We start from the raw sequence: 20,649 nt of genomic DNA on the forward strand, positions 1-20,649 counted from the left end.
GATCCAGGGATTCTGCCGCCTAGGTCCTTGGTCATGGTCCTGGGTCTCCCCTGATTCTGAAAGCCCTATTGTGTCCCACACCCCAGGACCACACAAGTACGGGGATGCTGGCCTCTTGGACCCCTCTTCTCCCCTCAAGTCCTAGGTTTCTTTTCCTGGAGGGATGCCCATTATAAATCAGGTCTCGAGTCTCCTTGCTTCTGGACCCTCTCATTCCATCGTGGATCCCAGGTCTCTTGACTCCAGCCCCTTCATTTATACTGTGTCACCCCAGCCTTTGGGCCCTACAGTTCTCCTCTTGTTCAGGGACACCTGTCTTTGAGACCCTCATGCCGTCCTAGGCCCAAGAACCCTTGTGGAACACCCCCTTTCCCACAAGGACTGGAGTACCCCCTGTTTGTGTATCTCCCATTCACCCCAGGTCCTGGGTCTCCTTAGTCTCCAGGCCCCCCATTTTGCCCCAGCACACCTGACGCACCTGCATCTGCCTGTGCAAATTCCAGAGTTTGATAGGCCAGTAACCCCGATATTTCTGCCTTCCCCCTTCCCCTGAACCCCAAATGCTGGGGCTGTTTCCTCCCAGCATTTGTAAACTTTATATAAAGAAAACTCAATCCCGTGCCTATATTTGGTGGGCCTGGAAAGGCTAAATTGTTCCCCCACTCCCTGACCGTGGGAGCTCTTGGCTGCCCTTGATCAAATAATGCCCACTTGGGGCAGCCTGGTCTTTAACACGCAGCTTTTCCCATAGATCTGCTTCATGCTAAATCTCTGCCGAATGTGGCTCTGTGTCTCCCCACTGAAGACCAGGGAGACCCCGAGGGACAGCTCCACGGGGCCCACACAGCCTTAGGAGAGTCTGAGGACCCCTCTGAGGGGGAGACACAGACCCCCAGCTTCTGGGGACCCTGATCTGAAAGAGGACGTCAGAGGATTCAGGTAAAACAGTCCGCCAAAACTAAAGCCTCTGTGTTGGATGTGAGGCTTATCCACCCACCAAGCTCCCTCGCTGCATCCCCAACAACTCAAATGAAGTCACTGTCGCCTCACTGCCTGGTGAGGCAAAGGTGACAACACAAAGCTCAAGGCTACAGTCCAGTACGTTGCTGCAAGTGGGGGCAGGGAGCAGTAAGACCCAGTAAGGGTCGGGAAGGGGGTCTTGGTTCCAGGAGGAGTAAACGGTGCGTGCAAAGGCCTGGGGGTGGGGGTGGGGGGCAGGTGGCCACCATACGTAGTTAGGTCTGTTTGGAGCAGACACTCAGTGCAGAAGGGGGAGGACTGGGAGAGGGCCTGGCGGAGGCTGGTTGAAGTAGGTGGCATGGACAGAACCAGCGCAGGAGGCAAGAGAAGCTTGTTTTCAGCCCCATGAATCGCCCGCAGGGAGAAAATAAGTGTGTTCAGCGCTGCTGAGGAAGCAGTAGAAGCTTGGGGACGCTGTCCAGGTGGGGGCAGGCTGCAGGATTGGGGGGTTGCTGAGGGCTCAGTGGGGGTGCTGAGGGTGCCCAGAGGAGTTTCAGTGAGGAAAGGGGACAGGAGGGGGAGTTCAGTGGACGGGACTGGGGCTGTACTTGAAATGGGGAGGGAGGGCAGTGAAAGCTTGTGTGCCCGGGAATTGGTGGGGGTTGGGAGGGACGACCCAGGAAGGAAATGGGAGTTTAGGGAGGTGATTGTAGCCCAGCGAGGGGGCTCATTAACTTGAAGAGGGTTTTGGAGGTGGGATGGGATTCACTGCAGAGAGTGGAGCTACAGTTTCTGGGCTGGGAGAGTTGGAGAGGGAGCTCCTGGAAAGTGAAGTTGGGGGGCGGTGGGCAACAAGAAAATAGGAGCTCAGGGAAGGGAGGGGGCTCAGTCTGTGGCTTAGTAAGGGGTGAAGAGGGCAGAGGTGTATTTTGGAGAGCCGACTTGGGAGATCTGCCAGGACCAAGGGCCCAGGCCCAGTCTTTGGGATGGAAGGCTCTCTGACCCTGTCGAGGTGGGGGGGGGGGCGGGGGGGTCTACCGCATTTTGATCTGTTCTTTTCAGAAATTTCAGCCTTACCACAGCCACAGCCCTGCACCTGATTGCAAAAAGCATCAAGGCAATGTGGCTTCCAGATGTTTGGGTTTCACCACCATTATTAAATACTTCCCTGAAGTTTTTATTCCTCAAAACAATCCTCGAGGTAGAGAAGATACTCCCCTCATTTACAGATGAGAAGACAGGTTCAGAGACCTGGAGTACGTGACTTGTCCAAGACCCCATGGGAAGTGGGAAGAAGTAGTCTGACTCTGAGCACTCGCTCTTTCATAATGATTTAAAGAAAAAAATTCTGCTTAAAAAATTCACTCATAAAAAAAAATTCACTCAAAGGTTAAATAAAAAACAAGAATAGGAAATAGTTTCTTTAATTATGTGCCAGGTACTGTTCCAAACTATATAAAATTCATGCCATCTCCACAACAATTCTATGATAAGGCTTTATTGTAATGATGATTCTCCGGTTTCACAGACAGGAAACTCAACTTGCAGAGCGATAATTTACAAAGACCACGCATTGTGATAACCAGAATTCAAACCCAAATAATCTGGTTTGGGAGTCTGCTCTGCTGTCCTGTTAAAAATGAAAACCCACTCCACCCACATCCCTGGTAATAATCCACATGTCCACATTTTCAGGTCCATTCATTGAGATCAGTGGTTCTCAGCCCCAGAAGTTCTGATTTCATCGGGCTGGGTGGGGTCTGGGCAATGAGATTTTTTAAAAGCTTACCCTGGTGGTTCTAATGTGCAAAGCGGAGAACCACGAATCCAGCTATTGTGCCCAGTGTTTACACACAAGCAGCCACCTGTGTGCACACACCTATATTTAATGTGTCGTCCTAGGTGTTCAGGTGTTGGTAAGATGCCTTCTTGTGTATGTACTGTGGTATCCATTAGTGTTTTTCACTGAGTGGCTGTAAATTACTATGGGTTTTCTGAGTGACTGTTAGAGGCACTGTAAACACATTCATTCAACAAATATTTCTTAAGCACCTACAGGATTCCAAGCAATGGCCCAGGCACTTGGGGATGCAGCAGTGAACAAAACAGAGGGGGTCCCTGCCTTTGAGTGTATCCTCTTTTGGAATTGACAGATTTGGTCTTTTGTCGTTGCCTTTGTGTGGCAGGGGGATAGCTGCCCTTGGAGGTTGCTGAAGGGTGAATGTCTGGCTGGGAGATCTTAGGAGGGTGAGACTTGCTGGTTGCTGTGTGCATGGGGGGCCCTCTGGCCCTATGTGCAGATGTGTTAGAGAAGGAGACCTAGGGCATGTTTCTGGGTTTGAATGAGTGTGGCTGACAGTGTGGCGTGTGTGTAGAGATGTGCATGATCTGGACCTGTGAAAATGGAGACAACAGGATGAAGACGGCGTGATGGGGAAGGGCTGTGTGCAAGGCAAACACCAGCCCAGGACAGCACACAGACGGTGGCACGTGCACACACACGCACACGCACACACAGCCAGCTGCTTCAAGGAGGAGACTGGTTTCCAGTCCCAGGGCACAGACTCCCAGGGCCAGGAGAACTCTGCTTTGGGTATGTGGGAGGCACAGCTGGGGCTGGAAACTCTAGAGTGGGAGGAAGGGAGGGAGAGCGAAGGAGGGAGGCTGGGGAGCCACATCCTTGATCTCTGGTCTGTTTCAGCAGTTCCGGACTTGGTGCTCTGGGTCTCTGTGTGACTCTGGGTCTCCCTCTCTCTGATGTCCGGATATTGGCATCACTCTTTCTCTCTTCTGGGTCTTGGGCTCTGAGGCTGATCACATGACTCTGGGTCACCCCCCCCCCCTCCAGCCTACTTGGCTCTCTGTGTCCCTGCTCCAAGTCTGTCTCTGCCTCCATGTCTGACTCTGTCTCCGTGTCCTTCCTTGCCCTTGCCAGGTGGGGGGGAAGGGGCCCAGTGCTCAGGGAGCAGGTGTCAACTCACTCAGGCAGCAGGCAGTGAAGCCAAGGAGGGCACAGAGCCAGCAGCCCCTGGACACACAGCCACACTCCAGGACACACTCGGGGCGCTCACAGATACACACAATGACATACATGGAGAGATGGGTTCTCGGGGACATATACACAGGTGCACAATTCAACACACAGCTAAGCCCAGAAACACAAGGATGCCAGACAGAGGGTCACATGCAGATACCAAGGGGTGATGCACACACAAACTGACAAATACTTAACTCGGGCACACACCAAAAGAGTCGCAGGCACAATCGGGCATTTTTCCAGAGGAAAACTCAGAGCCATGGGCACACAAACGACACAAACATACACACACCTTCAGGCATGGGCAGACACACAGGCTCAAGGATAGCAGACACAATCACTCCCCGGAGCACAGATGTACAAAGGCCCAGGTACACTCGGTTACACCTCGGCTCTCACACCCAGAGCCACATACATTCAGGATAGGGAGGCAAATGAGCACAGACTGGCGAATACCCTCAAGGACAACCAGAGACCGAGGCACGACAGGCACACGGAGGGACACGCCCAGGCCCAGGCGGAACCTCCTCAGGTACCCCCCCCCCCGGGGGGCTCACTCGGGAGCACCTGGGGACACGCCCATAGGCGGCGGGAGCCGGGAGTGGGGAGCAGCGCGGCCCCAGCGCACCTGGCGCCCACGGCTCGCCCCCAGGCGCCCCGAGTGTGCGTGCCCGTGCGTGCGTGCCCGCCCGTGCGCGCCGCCACCTGTGGGAGGAGAGGTGCGCGCTGCGCCCGGGGCTGCCCGGCTGGCGCGGCGCGGGGGGGGGGGGGGGGGGCGGGGGGGGGGGGGGGGGTGGGCACAAGGACACTTGACCAATCCTAGTACAATCCATACCCCTCTCTCCATCTGCATCGCTCCAGTGTTGGCTTGACCTGCAGGGGAGGGGGGCAGCAGTTCCCATCACTTCAGTTCTGCCTGTAGTCTGACTAGTGATGTGGTGGTGTGCGCTGAGGACTGAGGGGAGGGGGGCAGTGGCACTGGAATGGTTAACGCTCCCCCATACCTCCATCCCAGTCTCAGAGTCCCCCTTTCATACAGCCTTGACCCCCTACCCCCCCCCTTAGCCCCGCTGTTTTAATTGGCATGGAGGGGCACCGCAGTACCCTGGGGTGGGGGGGGAGAGCCAGCAGAGGGTTTGCAGGTAGAGACAGTGGGAGGGGGGCCTAGTGGGGGGGAGCCAGGCGGTTGCTTAGCAACCCCACAGCTGTCTGTTGACCTAGAAGAAGCTGCGCTGTCTTGACACAGCTGGTGTTTACATGTAACCGAGGCTCTGGCTTAGCGCTTGCTTGGAGGAAAGCTTGAGGCAGGGCCCTCGTGGCAGCCTAGTCCCGGCCCCTGGCTGTGGTGGGCTCCGTGCCTGCCTGCCCCCTTTGCCTCAGCTCCCACCTCAAGTCCAACCTGGAGAGAGTGGGAGGGCAGATCTCAGAGCTGGAGGCTTTGGAGCTGGGGAAAGTTGATGGACACACACACACACACACACACACACACACACACACTCAACCTGAGGCCTTTAACACCGAAATGGTGGGAGACTAAGAAAGGGATGGGGGAGGGGGGGCCCAGTTTGTGCACAGATTTCAATCCACACTGAGAACACCAACATTCACAGGGACACATGAACATAGAGACCGACAAAATCAAACCGACTTAGGCGTGTGCACACACACACACACACACACACACACACACACATAGGCACAGAGACGCCCATTGACATGATGACATCCAGACAGACACACCAACACACAGTAACACAGTAATCAAGTGATTGGAACCAAGACACGCAGACATCTTGATCCAGAGGATATACAGGCACTGACCATCTGACAGAGACACGCTCAAACACACTGACATATATACAGAACCCTCCACGTGTTAACACCAGCAACTCTCACACGAACACAGTTTATCCCAGCTAGAGTTTGCAGGTCTACGTTAGGACCCACATACAGAGTCACCCACATGCACACAAAGAAACCCACAACTCCCCAAACCTTTATTGATTGCCCAAGGCACACCACTGACAGAGGCAGGACACACCCAGGAGCCCGACATGCACAGGTCCCTGAAAGACCACAGGCCCTGACATGTCCCACCCGCTCCCACACAAATACCTGTAGCACAAACACATGCCGGCCCAGGGTGTGGGCAGAGCGGAGACTCCCCCCGGCCCAGAGCCCTAAGCATCAGCGTCTGTGCCTTGGGGTCAGAGAGCCCGAGTGGCCCCAGGACCGGTGCCAGATGAGCCCATATGTCCTGTGCCGTACCCCTGACCCTCAGCTCTAGGGAGAAAAGCACCAGCTCTTTTGCTGGGAGCCCCCAGACAGAAGGAAATGACAGTGCTCCCCCTCTCCCCCCAGGAGCCCCTGTATGAAGCTGTGTCCTCTGGAATCCCTGGACAAAAGAGGCACTGTCCTGCTCAGATGAGCCCCAGTCTGATGGAGGCCATCTCTCCCTCCCAGGCAGCTCTGGACACCACAGACGGACACACACACACACACACACACACGCACACGCACGCGCACGCGCGCACGCGCGCATGTGGCAGCTCCTGGGGGGTTCTCGAGGGCTTCCTGACAGAGGTGAGCCTGGGACCTGACTTTGGAGCCCAGGAAGAAGTGGGGGAGGGAGCGTGCTGAGGAGAGACACCGCCCCTCGCCCAGCAGCTCCTCCTCCCCCCCAGGGCCCAAGGGGCCTGCTGGGGCCCCACAGCCCCAGCAGCCCAAGCAGTGAGCAGAGGAGGAGAGCGGATATTTTTAGCTTCTCTGCCACTGACATTTCGCAGCAGGCGACCTGGGGTGAAGCTGAGTGAGTGCTGAAGGCTGGGAGCAGCCGACAGCGCCTTCCCACCCCCGTGCACACACACACACAACTGTGCACGCACACAGCCCCGTCCCTCAACACCCCAGTGCTCACATGAGGGGCACAGCTTCAGGCCCACAGTCACACACCTAGACACACACACATGTGCACCTGTGCACACACTTGGTTCACATGCCGCTTACGCCTCAGACCTCACACACGTGGACACAACATGTATGCATTCACACACCCAGACACACACACAGTTCATACCTAGAACACACTTCCCTCACTTAGCCAAGTGTATACACCTCGTTTGTCATTCATTGAAGAAGTAAGATCTGGTGACGACCGTGTGTTGGCACTATTCTAAACACTAGGGATACTGTGAGCGGATTTGACAAAAATTCCCCAGCCCTCACAGAGTTTATGTTGCATTCCAGTGAGGGAAGTGGGAAGTTTGACAATAAACAAAAAATAAATAAGCGAAGTATTGCTTGAAGAACCACACATATAACCCAGTCCCCCAAAATATACAACCACACACATGAACAGCTCCCTAACATTCACTCCCCCACAAATACACACAACTGCACACACAACCTGCAGCCAAGAGTCACACAGACAACCACAGACGTACCTCACAACAGTCACCAACATGTACACGCTGCCGCACACATCTGCAGTTACATGCCTCACAAATACTCACGCAACTCAAACACACGACACACGGGCACAAATCTAGCCACACACACACTGTACAGAGCTGGACGCTTTCCTTACCCTTTCCTTACCCACATACGCAGAACACCGCCTCCACAGAGCTTGTAGGTGCAGGATCACACAACCCTGCCCCTCCACACACACACACGCACACGCACACGACCATTCCCTCAGGTAAAATTTCTCCCTCTGCCTATCACAAACATATACGTTCCCACAATCCTGCCCCGACCCGGTGAAGTCCAGGTCTGTTTGCCACACATTCACAGGTATGCACACGGACTCCTAGCACACTCACAACTTCAAACACACCCAACTCCCATGCTCTAAAGAGGCCACATACCCTCAGTCAATACATAACCCATTCTCCCACCTGCAGCCCCTCCCTCACTTCTCATGAGGCGAATATGGTCGCTGCCCATCATACACGCACGCAGAACAGCCCCAGGATTCCGATCCTGCTGTCTCCAGGCCAGCCTCCAAGGGGCAGGACTCCCTCTGAGCTCAGAGTTTGCCCCTGGTGCCCAGGCTAGAGGTGGAGGCAAGGAGAGTCGAAGCTTCTCAGATCTCCCCCCAGCTCCCTCCTTCCACTTCTCTCCCCTCCTTCCTCTCTCCTTGAGTTTCTTTCCTTCGATTTCTCCATCTCCCCATCCCACTTCCCTAGTAGCCCCTGGCCCCAAACCAAATTCTCTTCTCTTCCAGGTTCTGCTGCCCTAGAGGAAAAAAAAAAGCAAGGGTCATTGTCAGATTCTGAAGTCCTGAGAGGGAGAAAGAGACAGATGCGCCAAGGGAGGAAAGCTTAGGACTGACTGGCCCATGGGCCAGCATGCACAGCTGGGGGAAGCAGCCCTGTGTTCCTGGCTGTGCTGTGTTACCCTGGATCAATTGCTGTCCCTCTCTGGGTCTCCCTTCTGCCTCTGTACAAAGCGGGAGTTGCAGGGGATGATTTCTAAGGCAATGAGATTCTCAGAGACCCTGCCGTGGTTGTATAAACAGGGAGAAGGCCTGGAGCCTTGGGAGTCTGATTAGAGCAAGGAGAGCCCCCTCCCCAGAGGCCCCCCCAACCAGAGCAGCCTCCTCCCCCTGCTGGGCCTGGGTTCTGAGAGGCCAACAGCACCCCCTGCCCCCCAACACATACAAACACATGTGTTCCCCTCAACCCGTCGCCACGTCCTCTGCCCTCTCTGGACCTTTGGCATCCAGGCTTGTGTATTTGGGTCTCACATTTGGGCTCTGTGCCGGTGAGCCAGTCTCTGTGTGCACTGTCTGTCTGTCTGTCTGGTTGCCAGCAACCTTCAGGCGCCAGGAGGGGAGGCAGCAGTCGGGGAGGTGGGGGTGGGGAAGGAGGTAGCGTTGACAAGTTCCAATGTCTGGCTTTCCCTCCTGGAAACCCCGAGCTGGGGCTGGCCCCCCCTTCCCTTCCTGTCTCTCTCGCTCAAGCACGTCCCTTCTAAGAGCCCCTCTCTGCAGACACCCCCAGTGGAACCAAGCCCAGATCTGCTGCCAAGAAGGCCGACATTTCTTAGACTTGCCACGTTAAAGGGGCCTGCACAGGCACGCACTCAAATCCCCCTCCGTGTCCTCCTCCCGTGCACATGCAGGCGGCCCAAAACACACAAAGACGCGGTTGGGCACCGAGGCCACCTGTGCACACAGGAGGCAGCACATGGAGCGCATCCGACCCCGGGCTCCCAGACAAGTAAAGACACAGCCGCGTCCTCCCCTCCTTCCCACACGCAGCTCACCGCCGACTCAGAAGCACGCACGGTTCCCAGCACACGGTGCTCACAGACACGCACAAACACAATCACACACGGGGCCTCGCTGTGCGGCGGAACCAGCACAAACCCACAGCATGTTGTGTGTCCGCGCGCCGCCGCCGCCGCCGTCCCCGCCACCACCCTGGGCAGATGCAGCGCGGCGACACAACGCCGGTGCCCGGTACACACGGCCGAGCGCATCGGTCCCACACCACAGTGGTCCCCCGCCTCACTCTGGGTAAGCGCACTGACAAAGGCTGCGGGGCCCAGAGGCCCTGTGGGCCCACACCAGGGACCTTCAGAGGAGCCCACACGGCTGTGGACCCACGCACACGCTCACAGCCACGTGCAGCGTTCCTCTGTGCACGCACAACCACTGTCCCTTGAGCTTCAACTCACAGTTGTGTTATTATCCTCTTGCGCACAACAACAAATTCACGGGGGCCCCAAACACACCCAGACAGGACATGCGTGAATTCAGGCATGCGTGCTGACCCTTCAGTGCACACACAGATTCCTTGTCACTAACAGTTGGCTTCCACGTGCACAAACCGCTAGACACAGCATCTCTCGGAACACAGGCCTGTGTTCCAACTCAGAACACTTACAGCTTCTCCTTGTGCTTACCCAGACACACAGTGACCCCCGGTGTACGCACGAGCCAGCACAAACACACGCGGCAGCATTTGTGCACACGGAGACAAACACAGACTCACAAATCGCCCCCACGGGCTCTTCTCTGCATATGAAAGTGTGCACGCTCCCCCAGACAGACCCAACTCTCTGAACCTCACACACAGACCCTCCAGCCCTCGGGCTCCCCCACCCCAGGCTCCTGACTCCCTCCCTTGGCTGGTGAGGGTGGAGAAGGACGGGGAAGGCTGGGGGCTGGCTCAGGCCTTGTTCCCTCCCTCCGCCGGCTGGCTCGCTCCCTCCTGTCTGGCAGAGTCAGCCAACCCAGCCCCGGCTCCAGCAGCCCTGGCTGTTCTGGGCAGACTCTCGGCGGGTTGGTCTCGGCTGATGCCGCATCAGCAGCAGCAGGGGCGAGAAGGGTGCAGGCGGCTGCCAACGTGGCAGACGGCGGGCAGGGCGGCAGGAAGGAAGCTGGGCCTGTTCTGCGCCCACTCACTGGGGGAGACAAAACCAAGGGGGCTGGATGAGCAAGCGATGCAGCTGGGCAGGGGGACCTTGTGCCCAGCCTGGGCTCCGGGCCCACACTGGCCCCGGACTCAGGACTCACTGGGTGACCTTGGGCAACTTGCTCCCCCTCTCTGGTCCTGTCTCCTCCTTCAGTCAACAGTCTGGACCGGACACTTCTTTCATCTCCCAAACCTTGTATCCAATTCAGCGCAGGGAGCTCACAGGAGGGAGATGTGAGTTCACTCTGTGGCCTCAGGCGGGTCCCTTCCCCTCTCCCTTCTCAGAAACTCAGCCTTTCAGTCCAACAGTAAGAATTCCTGACATCTGTACAGCTGTCACTGTTGACAAACCATTTTCATCCTACAAAGTTAGCACCGTTCTACAGATAAGAAACCTAAGGTTCAGAGAGGTCGAATGATGTACCCAAGGCCACCCAGCAAGGGCCGGGCAGAGCTGCCCCAGGAGCTCGCCTTAGGAGTTTGCCTCCAGAATCAATGCTGCTCCCCATCTTTCAGTCATCCCACGCCCCCACCGGTATCTGGGCTGGCCCCCCCTGAGGCCCCCCCCCCCACCGCCGCCCAGCCCTGGGCCCCACCAGAGCCACCTGGTTCTGCCCTGGGGAGTGAGGGTTCAAAGGCCAGACAGGCCTCCCACCAGCATTCCGGCTGCCACTGGGAACACAGCTGTCAGCAGGGCCAAGCGAGCCAAGAGCCGCCTCCCAAGCAGACCCGCAGAACTGGTACACTGTCAACTCAAAAACGGAGCTGCTGTAGGATCCTGGGCAAGCCACAGTCCTCTCTGGGCCTTAGTCTCTTCATCTGGCCGCAGTCGATTGGACTAGATGAGCTCCAAGGGCCCTTTCAGCTTGGATATTTGCCTAGGGAGGGACCAAGGAGAAACACGGTGGGGGGAGGGAGCTGTACCAAGGTCCCCAGTAGGCCATGGGGGTGCCTCAGGTGTCTGGACCCAAGGATCTGGCCTCTGCCTCACTTGTAGGCTGGGGTCACATCTGGGTCCTCTCTGAAGTCCCACTCGGGGAGTGTTTGCAAGATGGATGCGTGGATGGACAGACAAGTGGACAAATAAAGGTATGAAGGGCAGGAAGGAACAGAGGCCCTCACCAGTGTTCTAGGGGCGTAGCACCCCCTGAGGAGGAAAGAGAACAAAAGGCAGAGGGAGGCTCTCCTCCTACCTTTTTGTTTATTCCACAAACCTCTCTAGAAGTTCACTCTGCCCCACCCTACAGGGCAGTCTGTGGGGAAGACAAATCTGGGGCAGCTAGAGGAGGGTGGCGAAGGCTGAGGGATCGGTCCTGAGGCCTGTGGAGGAGGCTCCCAGCTCATCTGTGAGGGTGAAGAAAGGGCTCTGGGAGGAGTCGAGGTATTTGAGCCCAGGCTTCCGGGAGAAGTCGGAGTAAGCCTGGGGAAGTGCGCGTGCTCGAACATGCGAACATGCGTCTGAGTGGGGACGATTACCATCCCATTTTGCGGATGGGGAAATCAATTGTCAAAAGTAGAGGGACAGAGCCAGGCCGTACATCCAGCCCTGCCTGACTGCAAAGCCAGTGTTTTTTGTGCTATGCCACGCTGCCTCCCGAAGGAGTGAATTGCTAATGGTGGCATTTCAGATTTCAGATGTAGTGACAGCAAACTAGGGAAGAGGTTCTGGACAGATGGTTCCCAATCGGGTCCCTGCCTCGGGCTAGCAGAGCAGAGGGTTGTCAGGGCAAGCGAAGCGCCCTCCCCTCCATTCCTCTTGTGTGTGGGATGCAAGCAGGTCCCTCCCCACACACTCTCCTCACCATCCCCCTCCAGCCCTTTGGCCCTGCCTGGGTGACCTGCATGAGCTCAGCTTCCCAGCAGCCCTGCGGAGGAGTCGGCCAGGGCTCTGCCCTCTCACTGCTTGGCAGTGCCAAGGGAGGCGGGGCCAGAGAGGGGAGGGGTGGGGGGGGAGCTTCCCCGCCACCAGACCTCTGGTCCTATCCCCCAACTCAGGCCGCCCTGGGGTTTGCTGCAGAGGCCCAGGCTGGGACAGGTGGTGCGGGGCTGGGACACGCTGGTCAGGCCTGTCCCCGTTGCTGCAGCCTTGTTGAGCTGCCATTAACAAGTGGCCGGAGGTTGCCGTGTCTCCATGGAGACCAGACAGTCAGTGCGGCTCCGGGGTGAGGGCCGTGATTAGTGAGTGTCAGCTTTGCCAGCTCGGCTCTTCCCACCGCCCGCTGCTGGGCTCAGAGACAACAGGCCTGGCCCGGGGAGGCGGGAGGTGGGGGGGGGGCACTCCCAAGCCCGGGCCCAGGTGCTGTGTCTTTGTCTCCCCCAGTGGCTCCTCAATTCCCCCTGCCTTCCCTCCCAATCAATCTTCCACACAGCCCCCAGGGGAGAGCCTTCTAAAACACAAGCTGAATCCTGACGTGGCCTTCCTGAAGAACTTTCCGTGGCTCTCCAGTCCCTCGAGGCCAAGAGTCAAATTCCTTATTGTGGCATTCAAGGCGTTCACTCATTCATTTCTTCATTCGTTCACTCATTCATACAACAAATCTGTTTCTGCGCATCTACTATGGGCCAGGGAGACTGCCAGGTATACACGGTCAGTAACACCAGCAAGATCCCTGCCGTCCCAAAACTTCCAATCTAGTGAAGACACACTATAGACAAAATCCAAATCAATAGACACCTGATTACAATCATGGCAAGGACTGGGAGGAAATGAAGAGGATGTGTTGGCAGAGATTAATTTATAGGGGGCCGGCCTACCTAGGGTGGTCAGCATAGCTTCCCTGAGAGGGCAGCAGACATTGACGGCGATCCACCAGTGGGGAGACAGGGAGGAAGAGCTTTCCAGGGAAGAGCCTGGGCCAGGGCCCCAGTCTCTTGCCCTGGCCTGCTCCTCCCCCTTCTTCCCCCACCCCCATGTTCCCTTTTTTTTTTTAAGATTATTATTTATTTATCTGAGAGAGAGAGAGAGAGTATGAGTGGGGTGGGGAGGAGCGGAGGGAGAGGGAGAAGCGACTCCCCGCTGAACAGGGAGCCCAATGAGGTGTTCCATCCCAGGACCCCGGGATCATGACCTGAGCTGAAGGCAGACGCTTAACCACTTAACCGACTGAGCCACCCAGGCGCCCCCCTACCCATGTTTCCTATCTTGGTTAAAGCATCAGGCTTATTCAAGGGAGAGACCTGCGAGTTATGGGAAACTGTCCCCACCCCCCTACCCCCGCCCCCACCATGCTCACCTCTCATCAATCCCCTGTCCTGTCAATTCTACCACGTACCACCGTCTTCTCTCTCCTCATTGCTACTTCGGACCCTATCATTTTCACCCCAATCACACCTGCCCCCTAAGGAGCCCATCCATTCCCTCACTAGTTCCTTGGTCCATCTGATTATGCATTGAGCGCCCCCTATGTGCTGGGCGCTAGGCTGGGCCTTGTGCACACACCGGTAAGCAGGACCACACAGTCTCTGAGTCTAGTGCAGGAGACGGGCAAGTCCACAGGAGGAGTAGGAGGACCTAATCTGGAACAGGGGTGCCTAGGAGAGCTTTCCAAGAGAAAGTGTGGCTAAACGGAGACCTGAGGGAGGGTGAGGAATTTGCCGCAGAAAGAGAGGGGGAAGGTATCCCACGCGGAGGAAAGAGCATGTGGGCAGGCCACGTGGGCAGGCAGAAGTAAAAGAGTCAGAGTCTCATCTGCAGGCTGCTGGGGGCCACTGGGGGGCTTTAACCCATGGGGGCACACCCTCAGATCTGCTCCCCGGCATCCATTTCACTCTCCACACTTCAGCTAGAATCATCTTTCTACAATTGGCACGACGTGTCCCTTCCCAGCTCTTAAAATCGTGCTCTGTCCCCAGTCTTTTAAAGTCCAAACCCTGAGCAGCAAGTCACTGGGGAGGCCCTTGAAACCGCCTTGCCAGCCTCATTTCCTATCGCTCCTCCTCCGGCCAGACTCTGCTCAGCCACACCCGAACAGGTCACATCCTTTCATGGCTCCAGGCCTTTGTCCCTGTGGTGCTCGCCTCCCCCACTTCTCCAGGTGAAGTCTTCGAGCTTCGGGGCCCAACACAGATAGGCCTCCTCCAAAAAGCCTCTCCTGACCCCTGTCCCCAACAAGAGTAAGTTTCTCCTCTATGCCCCCATTACACTTAATTACAGAGAGCTAAGATTCAGTGGATGCTTTTTCCTCTCTGCTAGGCTTTATAGAAGTATTTCAGGTTCATGATATTCTTTACGAAAGTATCTTTTTTTATTTTTTAAGATTTTATTTATTTGACAGAGACAGCGAGAGAGGGAACACAAGCAGGGGGAGTGGGAGAGGGAGAAGCAGGCTTCCCGCGGAGCAGGGAGCCCGATGCGGGGCTCGATCCCAGGACCCTGGGATCATGACCTGAGCCGAAGGCAGACGCTTAACGACTGAGCCACCCAGGCGCCTCTCTTTACGAAAGTATCTTATCATCAGCCCCATTTTACTCGTGTGAAACTGGGGCTCAGAAACTTGAAGGGACTAACCTAGTTTCCAAAGGTAACAAGCGACAGAGCTCTTTCCTCCGCGTGGGATACCTTCCCCCTCTCTTTCTGCGCCTCAACCTCAGGCGGCTGGCTGCCACAGCTCATGTGCTTAATCCCTAGGCCACCTCACCCTCTAATAAGGTTTTCTAGCAATGTATGTGCTTCCTTTAGCAGACTAGCAGCACTTGGAGGTCAGCGTCCAAGTCCAATTCATCTAGGCTCCCCAGGGTCCAGCATATGGCCCCACATACAGGAGTGGGTACAAATGTGTGTAGAGTGAATAAATAACTTTAGCTAGAAGGCTACTAGAGGGTTGTGCTCTGGGCTCACGGACAGCTTTCTTTCCTTTTTTTTTTTTTTAAGATTTATTTATTGGGGCGCCTGGGTGGCTCAGTCGTTAAGTGTCTGTCTTCGGCTCTGGTCATGATTCCAGGGTCCTGGGATCGAGCCCCACATCGGGCTCCCTGCTCTGCGGGGAAGCCTGCTTCTCCCTCTCCCACTCCCCCTGCTTGTGTTCCCTCTCTCGCCGTGTCTCTCTCTCTCTCTGTCAAATAAATAAATAAAATCTTCTTTTTAAGATTTTATTTATTTATTTGAGAGAAAGAATGAGAGAGAGAGAAAGCACATGAGATGGGGGGAGGGTCCAAGGGAGAAGCAGACTCCCTGCCGAGCAGGGAGCCCGATGCGGGACTCGATCCTGGGACTCCAGGATCATGACCTGAGCCGAAGGCAGTCGCTTAACCAACTGAGCCACCCAGGCGCCCATAAATAAATAAAATCTTTAAAAAAAAGTTAAAAAAAAAGATTTATTTATTTTGGAGAGAGAGAAAGGACGTGGGGGAGGGACAGAGGAAGAGGGAGAGACTCTCAAGCAGATTCCCTGCTGAGATCATGACCCAAGCCAAAACCAAGAGTCAGACATTCAACCCACTGAGCCACCAGGCACCCCCACAGACAGCTTTCTGAGGGTGGATTAAACCCTCCCATCCTGAGTGGGTCTGGTCATCACTCTGGGACAGACACCAGGCCTAGTCCAGCACCTAGCTCCTGGCCCAAAGCCAACAAGGGTCTGCTGGTGACCTTGGGATTCCCATCCCTTAGTGAGCAGCCCCTTCGGAATCAGACAGATCCAGCTCTGAATCTCAGCTCTGCCCTTACGTATAGCTGTGTTACCCCAAACAAATGACTTTACCTCTCTGAGTCTCCATTCCTTCAGCCTCAAAATGGGCTCAGTAGTGCCTGCTTTTAAGTGTTGGTTGTGAAGATAATGAATGGCAGCCATTCTTACTATTCCCCATGTGTCTACTACGTGCTGTATTGGGCTTTGTCGTTTATTCTGGAGTAGTGTGACCCTTAAGCCAGGCAACCAGGGAGGCAGGAGCCCCTGCATTTCAGAGAGCCCACTCTGGCCCTCTTCTGCTGGGCCCTTCCCCGTGGAGCAAGGAGTTAGAGAGGCCAAGAGGCCACACCCACCTCTACCCACTTCTAGACGATCTCTGGGTTCCAAGGTCCTATAATCCCTTGAGCTAGCTTCCCGGGGCCTGGATGGGCCTTTGCCTAATCCAAACCTCACTGCCAGGGTAAATTTCCAGGCCTGAGGGGTGGCCGAGGAACAGCTAGTTGCTGGGAGTGGGTGAATAGACCTTGAACTTGCATGGAGGGGATGGGAGAGAAGAAGTCCCTTATGGGTCTCATAAGGGACCAGCTTGCCCTCACTGATCTTTACAAATGCCCAAGAGGAAGGAATTATTAGTGCCATTTTAGAGAAGAAGAAACTGAGGCCCAGACTGGAGGAATGACTCCAAAGCCTGTTCATTTTCTTGCCTCTGAGGCGGCAGTGCTTTACGTCTCTCATCTCATTTCATCCTCACAGCAACCCTCTGACAAAGCAATATTGGCATCCCACGTTACAGATGAGGAAACCGAGGCACAGAGGGTTAAGGGACTTGTCTGGGGTCACACAGCTCATAGTGGCAGAGCTTGGCAGTCCAGCTCTTAACTTTAAACTCTGCTATTTATTACTATTACCAGAGTTATTAACTCTGTTCCTTAACTTGGCTGGCAACCACTGCACCTCAGTCATCTGAGCAATGGGAGATGGTAAAAATGCACCCCACCCCCAACCTAAGGCTATAAAGCCAGGAAGAGGCAGAAATGTGATCCAGGCTGAAGGAGGGCCATGTGGCAGTTGCTGGGGGAGTGGGGCTTACCTCCGCTCCTCACCCCCTGCCCTGCAGGCCCAGGATAGCTGGGCAGGGCCCTGGGGGGCTGCTCAGAGAGAGGCCCCTCTGCCTTGGGCTCATGACTATGCCCTCCCTCCCAACCTGTGGCCTGAGAAGATGGTGCTTTCTCATGGCCAGAGGCAGAGGCGTCAGCCCCCTCCCTTCCTCTCCAAGGCCCAGCTGTGGGGCGGCCTCCCAAGCTCCCACCAGCCCCGCCTCTTCTACTCCCTGGCCAAGTTGCTGCTCTGTGGTCACCTGGACCCAATTTCCTCCTTCCTGCCTCCTCCCATCTCTGGGAAGCACCCCTGGGCTGCCCTGCCAATTTCCAAAGTCTTCTCCCCCAGGAAGCTTTCTCTGTCCTCCCCCCACCCCCACCCCAGGTCTCCTACTCCTCCTTGGAACAAGCCAGCTCCTCTCCCTTCAGCCCCACACACAGAGAATCATTTGGACCATCAGCCCATTTTCCATTTGGTTCCTGGCTGAACATTGGGTCCCCCTAGCCAGACTGCGAGCTCTCTTCCCCAAGGTAGTTAACGCATCGTGTGCTCCCCCTTCCGCCCCCCCTCCCCCACAGTGCCAGGTAGGGAGGAACCCAGAGCCCAAGTGGCCCATGCTCTAGGAACTGAACCTTGGTGTTCAGAGGCCTGAAGCCAGCATCATTGTGAAGCTTTTGAGATCTAAGCACCCCTCCTTTTAGGTGAAGAAACCCTGAAGGTGCAGGGAGGAGAAGGGACTTGCCCAAGGTCACCCAGAGGCCAGGCCAGTACTCAAACCCAGGTCCTCTGGCTCTCAGGTGCAGGTTTCTTTTTTTTTTTTTTTTTAAAGATTTTATTTATTTGAGAGAGAGAGAATGAGAGACAGAGAGCACGAGAGGGAAGAGGGTCAGAGGGAGAAGCAGACTCCCTGCTGAGCAGGAAGCCCGATGTGGGACTCGATCCCGGGACTCCAGGATCATGACCTGAGCCGAAGGCAGTCGCTTAACCAACTGAGCCACCCAGGCGCCCTCAGGTGCAGGTTTCTGACACTCAACCTAGAGCAAGTTTCTAATCCTCCCAGGTCCTCATTTTCAGGCAGACCAAAATAGTCCCCAACAATGTATTATCAGAGCCTGGGAGGTAAATTCTGCCTCACATGCCAGATCTGGAAAAGCCCCAAATCCAACCTCCCCTTCATCTACCCCCATTTCATAAATAAGCAAACTGATACCACAAAAGCAGAAGGGACCTCCTCAAGGTCACACCAAACTGGAACTAGAACTGAGACTGGATTCCGTGTCTAGTTCTTTGAAGAAAAATTAAGCATCATCAACTAATCCATTCATTCAACAAAGGGTTTTTTTCTGTGGGTTTGTGTGTGTTTGTTTTTGTTTTTTGAGAGCCTAATAATGCCAGGCTCTATGCTGGTTGCTAAGAATACAAGGGTAAAAAAGACAGTCCGAGCTGGTAGGGATATGAGGGGGCTCCTGGGCAGGAAATGTTCTGCATCTTGATCTGGGTACAAGTTACATGGGTGCGTTCAGTTTGTGAAAATTCATTGAGTTGTACATTTTGGTATGTGCACTCATCTGAACGTATATTTCAATCAAAAAAATTTTTTTAAAGATTCCATTTATTTATTTGAGAGAGAGAGAATTGAGAGATAGAGAGCACGAGAGGGAAGAGGGTCAGAGGGAGAAGCAGACTCCCCGCTGAGCAGGGAGCCCGATGTGGGACTTGATCCCGGGACTCCAGGATCATGACCTGAGCTGAAGGCAGTCAACCAACTGAGCCACCCAGAGATAGACACAAGCATTGAGCTTCCAGAGCTACAGTATAGTAGAGGAGTTGAGATGTTAACTAATTACACCAATAATTGATTAATTACAATTGTGACAAGTAGCTACAACAAAAGTAGAAGGTGCTAAGGGCTGTGGAGTAGCCCTTAGCTCATGTGGGGTAGTCAGGGAAGTCTTCTCAAAGGAAGTGAGGGATAAGCTGAACTGTACAGAATGAGCAGGAATTTAGAGATAGGAATGATTCTCAACCCCTACCTTACCCGGCCCGAAAATTAACTCAGGATGGGGCACCTGGCTGGCTCAGTGGTAGAGTGTACGACTCTTGATCTCAGGGCTGTGAGTTGGAGCCCACACTGGGCATAGAGCTTACTTAAAAAAATAATAATTCAAGATGAATCACGAACCTAAATGTGAAAGCTAACACTATAAAGCTTCTAGAAGAAGATGTATGGGAATATCTCCATGATCTTGGGATAGGCAAAAATTTCTTAGGCATCAAAATCACTAAACATAAAACAGAATTGTCAGGGGATGGGGAAAAAACATTCAAAAACAGAGAAAACAATGTGTTGAAGGCCCAGTGGAAAGAAGGGGCAAGGTATATTAGAAGAACTGAGAAAAGGCCAGAAGAAGCGAAGGCAGGGGGAGAGTGAAGTGTGAGAGAATCCAAGAGGAGGTAGGGGTCTGAGAAGCCAGGGCGTTATAGGCTGGGTTAGGAACTGGGAGTTTATCCTGAGCGTACTAGGCAGTCAGAGAAGGGTTGTTTTTTTTTTTTTTTTTAAAGATTTTATTTATTTATTCATGAGCAACAGAGGTGGGGAGAGGGAGGGAGAGAGAGAGAGAGAGAGAGAGAGAGAGAGAAGCAGAGGGAGAAGCAGGCTCCCAAGGAGCAGGGAGCCCGATGTGGGACTCGATCCCAGGACCCTGGGATCATGACCTGAGCCGAAGGCAGACGCTTAACCATCTGAGCCACCCAGGTGCCCAGAGAAGGGTTTGTAAGTTTCTTCTTTCTTTTTAAATTTAAGTCATCTCTACACCCAATGTGGGGCTCAAACTCACGACCCTGAGATCCAGAGTCTCATGCTCTTTTGACTAAGCCAACCCGGGGTGTCCCAAGAAAGGGTTTTGGCAGGAGCAGCAATTGAAGCAACAGTTAGGGATAACTGGGTTCGCAAAATCAAGTATTACCTTCTTTGATGTGCCCAGGACTGCAAGGTATGGCCTATGCACAACCACGAATAAAAGGACACACCCCCCTTTCTCCCTGCTCAGCAATCAAAGACAGGCTTGGAGTTTTGCTTCCTTGCAAATCAAGATGTAGCTTTACAACTTGAAAAGTCACTTAACCCAGGTGTTGCAGGCGGGGACTTGGGCTGTGAGGCCCTGTCATGCCAGGCCCAACCCTGGTCTTAGAGGAGCTGGAGTCAGCCAGCTCCCACCCACGCCCCAGCTCTTGCCATAGCCCCACCTCACCCCTGTCAGCACCTGGACCTACTCACATCCTCTCCTTTCTCTCCTCCCTTGGAGAGGAGACTAAAGGGTCCCACCAGGAAAAGCCCAGAGGTCAGGAGTTTCCTTCACCCCCTCCTACTCCCACACACACACCAATATACCCAGCACCAGGGCCCAGCAGAGTCCAGCTGTCTCACCACTCAGGCCTTCTCCTTGCAAGGTGCTCGCTGAGGCGCTGAAAGTGGTGACTCCATTCAATTCAACCAACATTT

Source organism: Callorhinus ursinus, unplaced genomic scaffold, assembly GCF_003265705.2.
Source record: "Callorhinus ursinus isolate GAN/ISIS: 27379988/994484 unplaced genomic scaffold, GSC_fseal_2.0 scaffold18, whole genome shotgun sequence".
In the NCBI taxonomy this organism is placed as follows: Eukaryota; Metazoa; Chordata; class Mammalia; order Carnivora; family Otariidae; genus Callorhinus; species Callorhinus ursinus.